This window comes from Clytia hemisphaerica, unplaced genomic scaffold (genome assembly GCF_902728285.1).
Source record: "Clytia hemisphaerica strain Z4C2 unplaced genomic scaffold, Clytia hemisphaerica genome assembly, whole genome shotgun sequence".
NCBI lineage: Eukaryota > Metazoa > Cnidaria > Hydrozoa > Leptothecata > Clytiidae > Clytia > Clytia hemisphaerica.
In genome coordinates this window covers 1,804,232-1,820,754 of record NW_027103286.1, presented here as the reverse complement: position 1 = coordinate 1,820,754, position 16,523 = coordinate 1,804,232, and positions in this window count along the sequence as shown.

The following is a 16,523-nucleotide window of genomic DNA, read 5'->3' as shown; positions in this document are numbered from 1 at the left end:
AGCGCCGGGTTATTTTTTCATGAATCCCTTTAGAAGTTTTGCGGTGCATTTTTTTGCTTGAGAGTCAAGTAAACGATATAGCGCTTTTGCAGCATTAATCTTTGACACGCATTTTGGCGGGACGCTAGTGTGGCTAACTGTCAAGGAGTAGGTACTAGAGGAGTTCCTCTCCTTACTTCAACTGGATCGTAATGTGACTCCTCTGGTTTTTAAGGAACCTGAAGCCTGCGAGCGTGATTTTTCAGCCGTCTTGACAGCATCCTGGGGATTGACTCGGACAGGAACAGTGCTTTTGTACAACCCACGGCATGGCCCGAACATGTTCGGGCCTGTTCGGACCATGCTCGGGCCACAAAAAAGTATTATTGAATCGGCCCGAACATCTTGTTCGGACCATGCTTGGGCCATGTGTTTACAATTGAATTGAATTTTATTTACCTTTCCTGGTTTATCATCATCCATTGTTAAATATTTTCAAAGTTCCAAATACAAGTTTGATTCACAAAGTTGTATAACAGTACAAAAAACGATCCAGAAAAAATCTGCTTCGAATAGGAGAAGACCACGAGAAAAGGGAACGGGATAAAGAATAAAAAGAAGACCATATTATGTAAGATTCAAATCATTCTTTTTAATAATTTTCCTAACTTAATTGGAAAATAGATGATTAACTTTTATATTTGAACAATATGTATTTGAATAAAGATGAAGATTTTTAAATTTGTTTGCTAAAATAAGGAATTTAAAATATAAATATTGGGTCCTGAAATTACACGTGCGATCGTAGCAAATTTTCAAAAATCTGGCCCGAACATGGTCCGAAACTGCGCGGGCCACGCCGTGGGTCGTGCTTTTGTTTGTGACAAGCAGTTAGTCACACTAGCGTTCCGCTGAAATGCGTACCGTGAGAGGTCCTAAATCCGACACCACTGCCTTATTCCGACCCCCCAAACAGTGTAGACCTAAAGCTCTAAAACAGCATCTAATAACATGAAAACCAGAATATGATTCTTCAATGGGAATCAAAACTATAAAGTGCACTTACAAACATCAATTTGTCAGATCTAACAAAATTAATAACCGCACTGTCATCATTGACAATAAAAGAAACGATTTTCTGTCAAGAGCCTTGTAAACATTCAAACAACTTCCATCGAAATGATCTATCACAGCTCAGTCTACCATTTTTAGCGTGGTCCGAGGATTGAGCCAAGAACGCTCCGCGAACTCCTGCGCGGGTGAAAACTTCAATCTGTCAATCATTTTCTCAAGCGAAGAATACGCGAAGCGATTCTAGCTTTACGATAGTGCCGCGGGACATCAATGGATAGTATTCAATCATCATTATCACTTTATTTTCATCCCTAGAACTTTTGCAAAAAAGGAAAATTAGAAAAGTTGTATTTTTTACTGCTCTATTCACATACTGAATTTGAAAGATCTTCTATGTGGCGTTTTTTTGCAAACTTCAAAAAACTGATTTTTGTCCCGCCTTTGCGGGACTTTGGCTTAAGTGCTTGAGTGCAGCATAGGGTACAAAGTCCAAACATGCGTTTCCCGTAATTTTTGTATGAAGAGTTAGGTCTATACTGCCAAATAACTGTTATGAAAAAAAATTCTATGTTTACAAACATTCCCTCTCCAAGTTGAACGATAAACTATTGCTATAACTCTCGAAACAAAACATCTAACAAGATAGCTGTAATGTCAAGATGTCAATATGCTAAAGCGTTCCGATTTTTACTAAATGAAAGCCCGTGATCTTAGCTTTCCAGCGGTATATAACACTGTGCTAAAAGGCAAATTGGTAAAATGTTTTGCAACATTTTGAAAATTGTTTGCCGACGGGAGAAAAAAAATTTGCGACTATCGATGAACAAAAATGTGTCTGGAAAATGTATTTGAAGGCTGAAACTTTGTTTGTTTATCAGAAAAAGGGTGAGGAATTCAAAAATCACATTCGCTAATTTCAGTTCTTTCATTTTCATGTATTTTTTTCACTTTTTTGCTTCTTTTGCATGGGAATGTCCCAAAAAAAAGTTTTTATTCTGCCGAAATGGATTTTCTTTTCATTTGGGGTTTCTCCTTATTCTTTATTCACAAGTTTTTGTTCCTCCTTTCCCAGAGGCCACTTAAAAATGGGTCCTACCACCTTTTTTACTCATTTCAACCTTTTCCAAGCTACTTTTCTTCAAAAACAAAAATAATACAATGCAATGTCTTCTTTTTTCAAAAAAAGATATATCTTTCGTTATTTTGATAGATGTACTAAATATTTTACAAATATTTTTATATAATAATATTTTAACACCATCAAAGAATTCTCCCTCCAAATTTCAGATCTCTAGCTACACTAGAAAAAGAGATATGCAAAATTGAAGAAGCATGACTGGGAAATTTCTTTTTTTTCTTTTTTGACACATTTTTCGAATTTTTCCAAGCTATTTTCCTAACCTTTTTTTTGACATTTTTAGTCAAATTTTTGACACTAAAATTTGAATATCTTTACAACCAATAATCCTCTGGAGGCCTATGACCCCTCATTTTCTTTCTTTTTCAAAGCTCTACAAGATAGGATGGATTTTGAAAAAAAAATTAAAACTTGAAAAATCTTCTGGAGTTGCTACACTAGGAAATCTAGCTTTCAGAAAAAACAACATCAGTCATCTACAGGATACATTTCAACAACAAGGATGAGCGTTACCTGAATCAAGTTCGCAAGAAAATATTAATTAAAACTTGAAAGTTGGAAACAAAATAAAACGTGCAGCAGCCAAAATAAACCAACCAAAATCCAAAATTTGTCATTCAATTCCCGAGACAGCGCTTCGATAGACCTTTTCGCCTTTGCGTCCGCCATATTGAATTGTATGCAAAAATTATGGTTGCCGAATTGCCGTGGTGAAATTCCCTTAGAAAGTATGCAAAACATATGCAAAAAGAAAGTATTAAATAAAAACTTACATGCATAATTGGCATTATATTAAAGTGTAATCTTGTAGAAGAAAGATTAAATTTGCTTCTCTTGAAAACTAAAAACAATTATATTCACTCATCTCTTAGAACAAGCACTTCAAAAGACCATAACATTAGACAGAATCTCAAACTGAAAAATCACCCGCGAAGGTAAAAAACAATCCTTATTCGGCTGACGGCAAATTATTCTCCTGGGAATAGAGCCGCCAAATGATCAAATCAAAACATTGATAAAGTGTGACGTCATAATTACTGCTTTCAGTTTGCGTGTTTTGAAAGTTTGATGTGTGTACTCCGTCTTCGTGGAATTTCTTAATGGCATGAAAACAGAATATGCAATGCCTTTAAGAACAAATTCCTAAAAGGCTTTTGTTGTTCTGTAAATATTTCCTTTTGGATTAAGAAATTCCATCTTTTATTGTTCTAATGATTATAATATTTATTTATAAGATGCTTTGTTGTCTTTTTAATCTTTGTGTAAACTTGCATATGTTTTGCATACATTCCAACTAAATCCAACCACGGCATTTTCGTTCCTGTATTTTTGCATACAATTCAATATGGCGGACGCAAAGGCGAAAAGGTCTATTTTTAAAGCCTTGTTTATACACTAAAGTAAAAACAATTACGCACATGTAAATGGGTGGGTCATTGTTTGAGGTACGGCAAAATTTCCGGGAGATAGCCTATCCGGCAGTGCGCAGATCTAGGTGGGTTCTGCCCACAGATATCTAAGCCCGAAGGGCTAGATTTGCAACTTTAAGCTTTCTCCAGCAAAAAAAAGTGAAGCTAAAATTTGACTTTTTAAATTTCGTGCCGATGGATAGGATCTAGTATTTTAATTGTTTTCGGAGCGCGAGATCAAAAAAAGTAGCCGACAAACTGATAAATATCTTATGTTTGTATATATATATTCTAAGCCTCCAGATGGGCTACTCTGTAAAAACAAGAACATGAAATATATTATAACAAATCCCTACGAGTTTCTTTATAAAATAAAATAGGGTGAACCCAACCCTATGTGTGAAGTCCTAAATATATCCTAAAAATATATCCTAATAAAAATAGCCTAATAAAATATATACAACACAACAGACCAGCTGTTGCTGACGACAAGTCCGGTGTAGAAGTGATGTCCACAGACAACACATAAATATATCACAAGTCCGTGTAACGAATTTGAAAATCTATCATAGCGTCTGAAAATACTACATAGTCAAAATATTGCTTTCATGAAAAGGTACCATTAACAATACTTTCAAGTACCTTCATCTTTGAAATAACGTCACGCTTGGTCATGATATCGGCAATTTGTTCCTCAGAAGGAACCCATCGAATATCACTTATCTCGCTTTCATTCATCATTCGTTGAATTTCACCGATATCAATTCTCAATCGTTTCTCTTTAACTTGTTTAGTTGATCGTACGTTCTGTTCTGTAGGTTTGTTATCAGAAAACGCTACGATTGGAATCTTATTCTGAACGAAATCATTGTGTACAAATTCAGTTAACAATGAACCAAGATAAATCGAATTATTCAATGGTTCTTTCAAAGCAAGAACTTCAGCCTCAAGCGTACTTGAAACTTTACGTTTGATCTTTGATGATCCCCAATCGAGAATACAACTTCCTTTCTCACCGATCAATAAAATCACAAAACCAAAACCAGCATCTGCAAAGACAAATAACTTCATGTCTTCACCAATGGGTCTGAACATTATACGTGACGATTTCTCTTTTGCTTTCTTGATAACTTTTAAACATCGTTTCAAGGTTTTAATTGATGCCTGGTTTTTAGACACACTCATCTCAAGTGTATCAAAACTCAGATCGGGACGCGTTTGCGAGCTGATCCACAACAATTGACCACCGACTTCTCGTAATAATCTCATCTCATCGGAAGAAAGCTCTCTATCGTCTTCGGACGAATCAATTTCAAACGATTGGAGCTCCTTAACGTATTCATCTTGTAATAAAATGATAACATCACTTTCTCGACGAATATTCAATCCAACATACTTGAACACATCGGTCTTGCGTAAACCGACTTTGAACTTCGTAATAACTTTCTCAGTGACGTTTTCATGAAATAACTTAGTACCTGCAAACATGAAATCGTCGACATGCAACACAATAGCACCAAGCAGTTCACCTTTATCGTAATAGCGAAAAACTGCTTTGTCTAAGTTGGATTGAACACAACCAAGCTGAAGAAGGGTATCTTTGACGGATAGATACCAGTTTCGTGCTGCATCAACTAGGCCGTACGCCGCCTTTCTCAATCTCCACACCTTCCCATCTGTTGCTGCTTCTTCTGGAGGTTTGACGTAGACATTACGCTCGATCTTACGTCCTTGGAGAAAAGCCGCCTTGACATCAATGTGTTCTAGCCCCCACTGTTTGTTTACAGCAATCGCGAGAACGGTTCGCAAAGCTGCTTTACTTGCTGTGGGCGCGTCAACCTGAACTTCATTGGTTTCTTCAAATCCTCTGACGACTAACCTTGCTTTCGGCTTAAACTGTCCTGGAGCAAACTCTTTCTCTGTTACAACCCATCTCGTAGAGATAAGTTTCTGACCTGTATCATCAACGGTATCAACAGCTTCAGTTGCTTTCCAATTCTCTAACTCAGCTTCTTTTGCAGCAATCACCTCTGGTTCACCGTGACGACTGACAGGGATGAACACAACGTTTGCTTCTTGCGTTTCTGTTTCCCAAGCTCCTTCTTCTGGGATGTATCTGGCAGGAGCTCGTTTGTTGCGTACGGATCGTCTTAATTCCTCTGGCTCATTCTCAATTCGTTGGGTTGAATTGTTTTCCACTTGTGTTTCGTCATCAGAATTGTCACTGTTTTCAGCTAGCGGAGTGAATGCAGCAATTGATAACTCGTCATCAGATGAATTTGCTTGATCCTCTTCTAATGAAATATCATCTTTCGTAATTCCTTTTGTGTGCGTCGAGTTTACAGGGATGACTCGAGATGAAGAGCAACGTAACACTCTGGAACCATGTACAACGAATACCTTTGTAGAGAGGTGACCTATAACTTTGGCCGGTCCTCTCCATTTGTTGTCAGCAGCTCTCTTGTAGTACACCTTTTCACCGTTTACAAAGATAGTCTCGCACGAACGTACAGGATGTCTCAATGCTCGTTTGATCTTTTCCGACGATTCTGCTTTGACAAACGCGCGTCTGGCAGAATACATTCTCTCCAGGTGAGTCTTTGTACGATCACCTTCAGCTTCTTCAAGTGCAGGCAACCCATTCACCAAAACGGATGGCAAATTAGGAAGTGCACCGGTAACAAGTTGGATAGGTGCAAAACCATTGTAGTTTTGCAAAGAGTTCTTGGCACTAACTGCATGCGCCAGAGCCTCTCGAACGCTCAGAGACTTGTCTTCCAACATCATCTTTTCGACCATCAAATCTACAACAGCGTGGTTTCTTTCACACACTCCGTTGCTCCATGGAGATTCAGCACCTGTTGCACAAACCTCGATATTATATTGTTCCATAGCATCGAGGAATTCTGGATTGTCAAATTCCCCACCGTTATCGACAATCACCTTGTTGGAAGCTCCGAAACCTGATTCGATCCAGGTTAAAATGTAAGCATTCACGACAGAACTTGGAAGCTTTCTTGACAAAACTGCTGATTTCGAGAACCTGGTAAATAAATCAATGAAGTGAATGAAATAAAGTTCACCGTTCTTCACAATCTTTAGATCCATTGCCACTACGTCATTGAATTTCTTGGCAATTGGTAATGCGACTACTGGTCTGGCAGGTGTTTTCTTGTATTGTTTACAAATGTCACAGTCCGCAACAACTTCCTTGTTGATTTTCCTTATATCGTTGGTCAAAAGACCTGCGTTTCGTAACAAATCTTTGGTTGCTTTAGCAGAATTATGTCGGAATTGTCTATGTAATTTGATCAGCACTTTACGTTGTTCGTTCATCGCCATTTCAGTTATACAAACATTCACTTCTTCATCTTTCCATAACGGGATTTTAAAATGTCCTGTTGATGTTGTCTGTAACACATGACATACACCGTTTGCGGTCAAAGTTTCATTGTTAAAGTCAAGTATGAAACCTCGAGTTTTCATTTCTGGTTTTGAGATAAGGAGTGGGATATCTCTATCAACAACATCAGCAATCATAGTAGATCTTTCCCCTAATACGTAGCACGGGAATTCGATTTTCTCAGTTGATCTCACAGGTGGCTCACCGCCAAAACGAAAGACAGTACCACCTTTGAAATGTCTTATTTCACTTTTGTCCTCATCAGACATAGCATCAATGAAAATGTCTTTCCATTGTTTTCCCATTACATTAGCAGAACAACAACTATCTAGCAGTGCTTCTGGGCAAAATTATTTTAAAGGGAACCAGAGACCACCTTGATTTCAAAAGGATATTGTGCATAAAGTGGAGATTGTCATTGAATGATTTTAACTTCAGAGGATGTACAATAAAAAATGCTGAAAAATGAGAGCTCACACAAGTCTTTAGCACAAGCGAAACTAAAGTTATGACATTTTAAAGCACAAAAACTGCCGATTTTTTCCATGAAACAGAGTGTCACCCAAAAATTTGCATTGTTAAAGTGGTTAATAAATTGACACTGACTGATGATTATGCTATCAAAGTCATGATTTTTAGCCATAGCAACGATAACACTTTGAGAAAATAAAAAAGATTTTTGGTAACACTCAACCAATTTTTTAAATTTATCATGAATGCGGTACACATGATATGAAACGGAATCGGCTGTAAAAACTTATTCAACTTTAGAAACCTATATAGGGTTAATGGATAGGTTTTCAAGATGGATCAAATGCTTAGATTTTGATACAAAGTTACTGTATCAGCTTAAAAAATCTTTCAGGTGATATGGTTAAGTGAAAATTTCATAATTTTTATTTTAGTAAAGTAAGATAATTTTCCGTCATTCCGTAACCAAAAATGATTTCTCAATTAAAAACAAGTCTTCCCCCAATGGCAATTAATATATGCCTGGTTTGAAAGTACTCAGTAAGAGGTAGAAATTTGCCAAATATTTTACTCTAAAAATGTTTCCTTAAAACTTTACAGCATTTTTAATTTTTCCGTCATTCCGTAACCAAGATTTTTGGAAAATAAAATCCTCAATCGTTCAATCCAGGGAAGGCCAAACATGCTGTAAATGAGTTTTCTTGATCAATTGTTGGCCTATGTTTGATTTTGAATAACTAAAACTGCAGCATTCATTGTATTTTTTGTGATATGGCTGTGGCTGTTTTTTAGGCTAAAAAACTTTAATTTCAAGGCATTTTAGCCTGAAAAATGGCAAAATCAAGTTTCAGAAGTGCTGTAGCTCTAAAACAACTGCAAATGAGTTTAGGATACTATGAGAAATGATACATATAAAATTGAAAATGTTTACTGAAAAAAAATTTTCAGCTTTCAGATGCACTTTTTGGTTCCCTTTAAAATAATTTTGCCCTTCTTCACTGCTTCTCATATGAAATACTTCTTCGTGCTTTATCGGAATGTCACAAATGTTCGCTTCTTTAACTTCCGGGTTTTCGTTTCCAGCAACGTTGACTTGCTGCTGATTTTCGTAAGATTCAGGACAACCTGTACCGTTACGGCCTGAAAAATGGAAAATTGAGCCGCAAATGTTACATGTCATTGGGTACCCGTCATCATCGAGTGGATTAGTTTCTCTCCTCCTTACTCCACCTCGTGCTCTCGCATTGCTACTGAATCTAGCTCGTTGTTGGGCATTTGATCGTTGACGGGGAGGGAAATTGCTGTTCCCACCTCGTTGATGGTTTCCTCGACCTCTCGCGTATGATCTACCTCGACCACCACCTCCTCTTCCTCGTCCTCGTGGACTACCGCTATACATATACATAGCTTCTTCATCATTGACGTGCGAAGTATCAAAGGCTTCTTCTTTTACTATTGAAGTACCTTTAACACTCAGTCCGGTCTTAGTGCTACCCAAATACTTTCTCATTGATCGCTTCGCTTGATCAAAGATATTTGCTTGCTTTTCATCGATACCACTCAAAACGAGTTGACTAAGTTCATCAGATAGGGAAGCATTTTCCATTAGTTGTAGTGCTAAAGTCTCATCATCTAAGTCTCTACCGAGTTTTCTCAAGTCAGCAACATTCTCCTCGTATTTATCAATATACGTATCAACCTCTTCTTCCTGGTTTCGTTTGGTGTTGATGAATGAATGCCACGCTTTCTTTTTCAGTGCTAATTGGTCCTCTTTAAATCGTTCGTCTAATACCGTCAAAATCTGTTTAACTCCTTGGTCTCCAAATACATCAATATTTCCCAATTGGGCTGCAGTTATCAATTTAGCACCCAATCCATCTCTCTTAATATCTTTCAGCTTTGCAAATAACAAATAGCTCCTGTCAGCTTTTGCAATTTTTGCTCTATCACATGCACTATCCCAAAGTTCAACACAAAATCTCCAGTCATTGTAGTTTTGATGACTAGAGTCCCATACTGGAGGCATCAACTTTTCTTCTCTGTACAACTTCTTCTCAGCCATCACTCTGCTACCATTGATAAATATCTTATGTTTGTATATATATATTCTAAGCCTCCAGATGGGCTACTCTGTAAAAACAAGAACATGAAATATATTATAACACAAACGCTATTTCACATCTCTCAAACCGGTGAAATTGCATATTTTAGTCACGTGACTCTGGTAGGAAATCCTTCCAAAGATGAGCTTCACTTTTTGATAAAAGCTGCAAATCTAGCCCTTCGGGCTTTACAGATATCTGTGGTTCTGCCTCCCCCGTAGATCTTTTTCTTGGTAAGTTGATCTTCAAATTAGTTTTCAAGGTTGGCTTGGCTCAAATTTTTTCATCTATGGCTCAAATTTTAGGCAATTTCTCAAAGTTTTTGAAAATGTTAATTTCATTAAAAAGCGCCGGGTTATTTTTTCATGAATCCCTTTAGAAGTTTTGCGGTGCATTTTTTTGCTTGAGAGTCAAGTAAACGATATAGCGCTTTTGCAGCATTAATCTTTGACACGCATTTTGGCGGGACGCTAGTGTGGCTAACTGTCAAGGAGTAGGTACTAGAGGAGTTCCTCTCCTTACTTCAACTGGATCGTAATGTGACTCCTCTGGTTTTTAAGGAACCTGAAGCCTGTGAGCGTGATTTTTCAGCCGTCTTGACAGCATCCTGGGGATTGACTCGGACAGGAACAGTGCTTTTGTACAACCCACGGCATGGCCCGAACATGTTCGGGCCTGTTCGGACCATGCTCGGGCCACAAAAAAGTATTATTGAATCGGCCCGAACATCTTGTTCGGACCATGCTTGGGCCATGTGTTTACAATTGAATTGAATTTTATTTACCTTTCCTGGTTTATCATCATCCATTGTTAAATATTTTCAAAGTTCCAAATACAAGTTTGATTCACAAAGTTGTATAACAGTACAAAAAACGATCCAGAAAAAATCTGCTTCGAATAGGAGAAGACCACGAGAAAAGGGAACGGGATAAAGAATAAAAAGAAGACCATATTATGTAAGATTCAAATCATTCTTTTTAATAATTTTCCTAACTTAATTGGAAAATAGATGATTAACTTTTATATTTGAACAATATGTATTTGAATAAAGATGAAGATTTTTAAATTTGTTTGCTAAAATAAGGAATTTAAAATATAAATATTGGGTCCTGAAATTACACGTGCGATCGTAGCAAATTTTCAAAAATCTGGCCCGAACATGGTCCGAAACTGCGCGGGCCACGCCGTGGGTCGTGCTTTTGTTTGTGACAAGCAGTTAGTCACACTAGCGTTCCGCTGAAATGCGTACCGTGAGAGGTCCTAAATCCGACACCACTGCCTTATTCCGACCCCCCAAACAGTGTAGACCTAAAGCTCTAAAACAGCATCTAATAACATGAAAACCAGAATATGATTCTTCAATGGGAATCAAAACTATAAAGTGCACTTACAAACATCAATTTGTCAGATCTAACAAAATTAATAACCGCACTGTCATCATTGACAATAAAAGAAACGATTTTCTGTCAAGAGCCTTGTAAACATTCAAACAACTTCCATAGAAATGATCTATCACAGCTCAGTCTACCATTTTTAGCGTGGTCCGAGGATTGAGCCAAGAACGCTCCGCGAACTCCTGCGCGGGTGAAAACTTCAATCTGTCAATCATTTTCTCAAGCGAAGAATACGCGAAGCGATTCTAGCTTTACGATAGTGCCGCGGGACATCAATGGATAGTATTCAATCATCATTATCACTTTATTTTCATCCCTAGAACTTTTGCAAAAAAGGAAAATTAGAAAAGTTGTATTTTTTACTGCTCTATTCACATACTGAATTTGAAAGATCTTCTATGTGGCGTTTTTTTGCAAACTTCAAAAAACTGATTTTTGTCCCGCCTTTGCGGGACTTTGGCTTAAGTGCTTGAGTGCAGCATAGGGTACAAAGTCCAAACATGCGTTTCCCGTAATTTTTGTATGAAGAGTTAGGTCTATACTGCCAAATAACTGTTATGAAAAAAAATTCTATGTTTACAAACATTCCCTCTCCAAGTTGAACGATAAACTATTGCTATAACTCTCGAAACAAAACATCTAACAAGATAGCTGTAATGTCAAGATGTCAATATGCTAAAGCGTTCCGATTTTTACTAAATGAAAGCCCGTGATCTTAGCTTTCCAGCGGTATATAACACTGTGCTAAAAGGCAAATTGGTAAAATGTTTTGCAACATTTTGAAAATTGTTTGCCGACGGGAGAAAAAAAATTTGCGACTATCGATGAACAAAAATGTGTCTGGAAAATGTATTTGAAGGCTGAAACTTTGTTTGTTTATCAGAAAAAGGGTGAGGAATTCAAAAATCACATTCGCTAATTTCAGTTCTTTCATTTTCATGTATTTTTTTTCACTTTTTTGCTTCTTTTGCATGGGAATGTCCCAAAAAAAAGTTTTTATTTCTGCCGAAATGGATTTTCTTTTCATTTGGGGTTTCTCCTTATTCTTTATTTACAAGTTTTTGTTCCTCCTTTCCCAGAGGCCACTTAAAAATGGGTCCTACCACCTTTTTTTACTCATTTCAACCTTTTCCAAGCTACTTTTCTTCAAAAACAAAAATAATACAATGCAATGTCTTCTTTTTTCAAAAAAAGATATATCTTTCCTTATTTTGATAGATGTACTAAATATTTTACAAATATTTTTATATAATAATATTTTAACACCATCAAAGAATTCTCCCTCCAAATTTCAGATCTCTAGTTACAAGAAAAAGAGATATGCAAAATTGAAGAAGCATGACTGGAAAATTTCTTTTTTTTCTTTTTTTTCTTTTTTGACACATTTTTCGAATTTTTCCAAGCTATTTTCCTAACCTTTTTTTTGACATTTTTAGTCAAATTTTTGACACTAAAATTTGAATATCTTTACAACCACTTATCCTCTGGAGGCCTATGACCCCTCATTTTCTTTCCTTTTCAAAGCTCTACAAGATAGGATAGGTTTTGAATAAAAAATTTGAAAAAGCTTCTAGAGTTGCTAATATAGTTTACTTGACTTGCAAGCAAAAAAATACACCGCAAAACTTCTAAAGGGATTCATGAAAAAATAACACAGCGCTTTTTAATGAAATTAATATTTTCGAAAACTATGAGAAATTGCCTAAAATTTGAGCCATACCTTATTGGTATATATTTTCGCGTGTTACAAATTTTCGCGAATCGCGAAATTTTTTCGAAAAAACGTGTTTCGCGTGTATTAAATTTCGCGATTCACTAAACTAGGTATTTTCAGAAAGTGGGAATATAAAGCAAGAAAAAGACTGATTTTGCTTGAAACACAATGTTTTTGATGTAAAAATACTAACAAAATACTAAGAAAGAAATTTTCGCGTGTATTTAATTTCCCGATTTTGTAATTTTGAAAAATTTAAACAGTATTAAATTTCGCGAAAATTGACCAAAAAACTCGCGAAATTAAGTACCCGCGAAAATTTGTAACACACGAAAATATATACCAATAAGGTAGATGAAAAAATTTGAGCCAAGCCAACCTTAGAAACTAATTTGAAGATCAACTTCCCAAGAAAAAGATCTACAGGGGAGACGGAACCCACCTAGATACGCGCACCGCCGGATAGGCTATTTCCCTGAAGCTTTGCCGGACCTCAAACACTGACCCATTTCCATGTGCAGAATTATTTTTACTTTAGCGTATAATCAAAAGTGACCGAAAGTGACTGTACCACCCCTAGCGATTCATTCCCCTTCGTTCATTACGGGAATTAATTACACGTGGTCTAAAAGAATGACAAATTACGCATGCGTGTTACAATGCAGGATTCTTTAGAGGAACAGACTGTGCTGTCACAGGAATTGAATGACAAAATTTGGTTGGTTGATATTCTGGCTGCTGCATGTTTGCGTTTGATCGGTCATTTTGTCTCATTTTAAGTTTTCAAGTTTTAATTAATTGTCTTGGGAACTTGCACTTGATTCAGGTAACTCTCATCCTTGTTGTTGCAAATTCATCCTGTAGATGACTGATGTTTTTTTTTGAAAGCTTGATTTCCTAGGTGTGACTAACTGACAAGAAGAAGCCGATGCCAATTTTTTACCAATCGGGCAGTGGACAGGTTCGGCAATAGAGATCGAAGATGGTGACCCCTTCGATGATGGTTTGTTTGGATCGACCAAAGGCTTGGTCAAGTTCTTCTGTCCAAACAATTTTTGCTTTGGGCTAAGCAACGGTTTGAATGGTGCCATAACCTCACAGAGACGATTGTAATGTCCGACTTGATTAATGAGCCCAAACCACGACCGGACGTCAGTAATAAGGTGAGGCACTGCAAATTCTTTGATTGTGTTGATGAACTTTTCAACAGGTTTGATCCTGCCTGCAAAGGTAGCTCCCTTCTGGCAAAATTGAAATTTGTTGCTATTGAGGACGATGCTACCTTGACCCACAAGAATTAAAAAGTCAATAATGTGCCACCAGTCTTCCTCTAATTCACTGTCCCACATGATAACGTCATCAACACATTTCGACTTCCGTTTGATATCAGCGATCAATTCGTTGTATCGTCTTGCGTACCCGTCACCACTAGCAAGAAAACCTTGTTGAGCAACCTTGTATCGATAGAGACCCCAAGAAGTTATAAACGTGGTAAACTGTTGTCTTCAGGTTGAACTGGAGCTCTTTAGGGCGGGGTGGAGGGTTGATTCTGACAGAGCAGCCGCATGGAGCTTTGTCATCATCACTCGTACATTCCTCATCAGCTGAACCAACACGAGGGAAGTCCTTTCCTATGACGCCAAGTTGAACGAGTGCTGAACGAGTGCTTCTCTAGACAAATAAAAACGTTGAGTGTTAGTAGGGCTAACCTACGTCATCACAGCTGCCATACGACTTTGGCCAACTAAGTCAATCCCTTGCAAACGTAGTACAATTGCACCGGAAACGTCAATCTTCTCCTTGTTAGCTGCATAGAGGGTGGTATGAGGTCATTTACGTTGAACCCACACCAAATAAAGGTTTATCTTGCCCCACAGGCAAGACTGAGCGCCCGTATCAGTTACCACATTAACTTGAGAAGGTTGAACTTTTGGAGTAGGTCAACCTAATTTAGCATAGTCCCTTGGGTCGACATCTACTGACATTTTCAATGTAGGGTGTTTCATCGAGTCACGACTCTTCCAACCTGAGCTTGAGTCAAATAACATATGCTCAAGCTTTGTATTGTTTGTTATACAGTCAATTGAGAAGGTAATAGCATCAGCGTCATCTCCTGTGGATTCTCATTGTTGTGTACCCCCTTTTGGAATGTTCTTAGGGTTATGCTTGCGCCAGCACGTAGAACACGATTTACGTTTGACCATCTTCTTTTGACGCTTGCTCCAAAACATTTTTCCATATCAACATTACACGACTGATAATTTTGTCCGTTGAATGTCTCTTTTGCCAGGTTTGTTTCTAGCAGAGCGATGAGCAGAGATGGCACTATTTCGAAGAATGTCTATTAATAAGAGCATCTCTAGCCATTTCCTTAGCCTCGATAAATGATATGATATGGGTTTTGATGAACCAAAAGCAAGGGGGAGTGTTAAAAGTATGACTTTCCTAAGGGGGGGTTGCCAGTTAAGGGGGGGTCTTCTTACCTAAGGGGGGGGGGTCTTCTTAGATAAGAATCATCTAACCTAGTTATGACTCTTGTACAATCGTTTCATTTATACTCATTTTCTAAGGGGGGGGGGGGTGTAAAATTTTAAATTAATTTCCTAAGGGGGGGTTAGCACTTAAGGGGGGTCCTCTTTCCTAAGGGGGGGGGTCTTGACCCCTCTAGAAACTATGTAATTGCAACGGGAATGACGGCTAAATGTTTGATAGCTTTGAGAACCTCGTCTTCTCTTTTGGAAACAATATTAGGGTCACCACGCAAAAGATTGTTACCAAGGGTTTCATCACAACACTGAAACAGCTGCTGGGTTATGTCCTGAGGGGTGAGCTGGGTTCCACGTTTGAAGAGGTTCCAACTAGCTTTGAAGGCGTTCCAGGTCTCTTCAGTCAACTCAGACGAAGGTGCCTTCTGCTTGGCATTATGGGAGGGGCTGCAGCTCCAACTTGGGCGTTGTTATGGACGGTTAAGAGGGAAGCCGCTACTTCTGGGGCAACATCACCAATATTGTAGTCACAGCCAGCAATCAGGCAAGCGTATGAAGGCATAATCAACAACCATATATAATGATACCAAACAACATGAACAAGTTATGTTGTTTCTTAATTAGTTTGTAATATCTTTAAGAATGTTGTTTTGTATCTAAACGATAATAAAAGATAGTTACAACATAAGCTCTGAACAAATGAATATACCAAATATTCCAACACCTCCTCTAATTTCAACACCCGTTTTAGAGATGGGAATAATAGGAAGGTCGGAATCACTAATAGACAAAAGATTTTTTCCTCTCTGATCGGTAAGCAACGAAAAAGTTTCCATCAGCGATTTGGACCTTAGCTTATTATTTCTTAGCTCTAAAGAAGGGATGTTGATATTAGACCAACTTACAGTATTGTGTAATATAATTAAACTCATATATCAAGATTACGGGATTTGGAGTGGGGCCGATTTTGGAGTGGGGGCCGATTTTACTTTCGTTTTCAGTGGTTTCATTTTTGATTGCAAGCCAACATCTTAGCAATGGGGTGCTTGCACATAGTTACAGGGGTTTGTGAAAAAAACTAAACATAGAAATATCCAAATCAATCCCCATTTCAATTCAAGTAATAAAAAATGAAAATAAAAAAAATAAAAAGTTCTTCCTTTATTCAATGATTTTTTACACTTTGTTGACAAACTCTTGCATTAATTTTCCGCTTTCTTTGGAGAATTGAAGATGAGAAATAGTCTACACCTTAAGATCACAAAATGAAAAAAATAGTTATAATGTAGGGTGAGATTTTACAACCGCTCGTTGGGCAAGGCACTAAAAGACCTCGGGTGCCAAAAAGAAGGG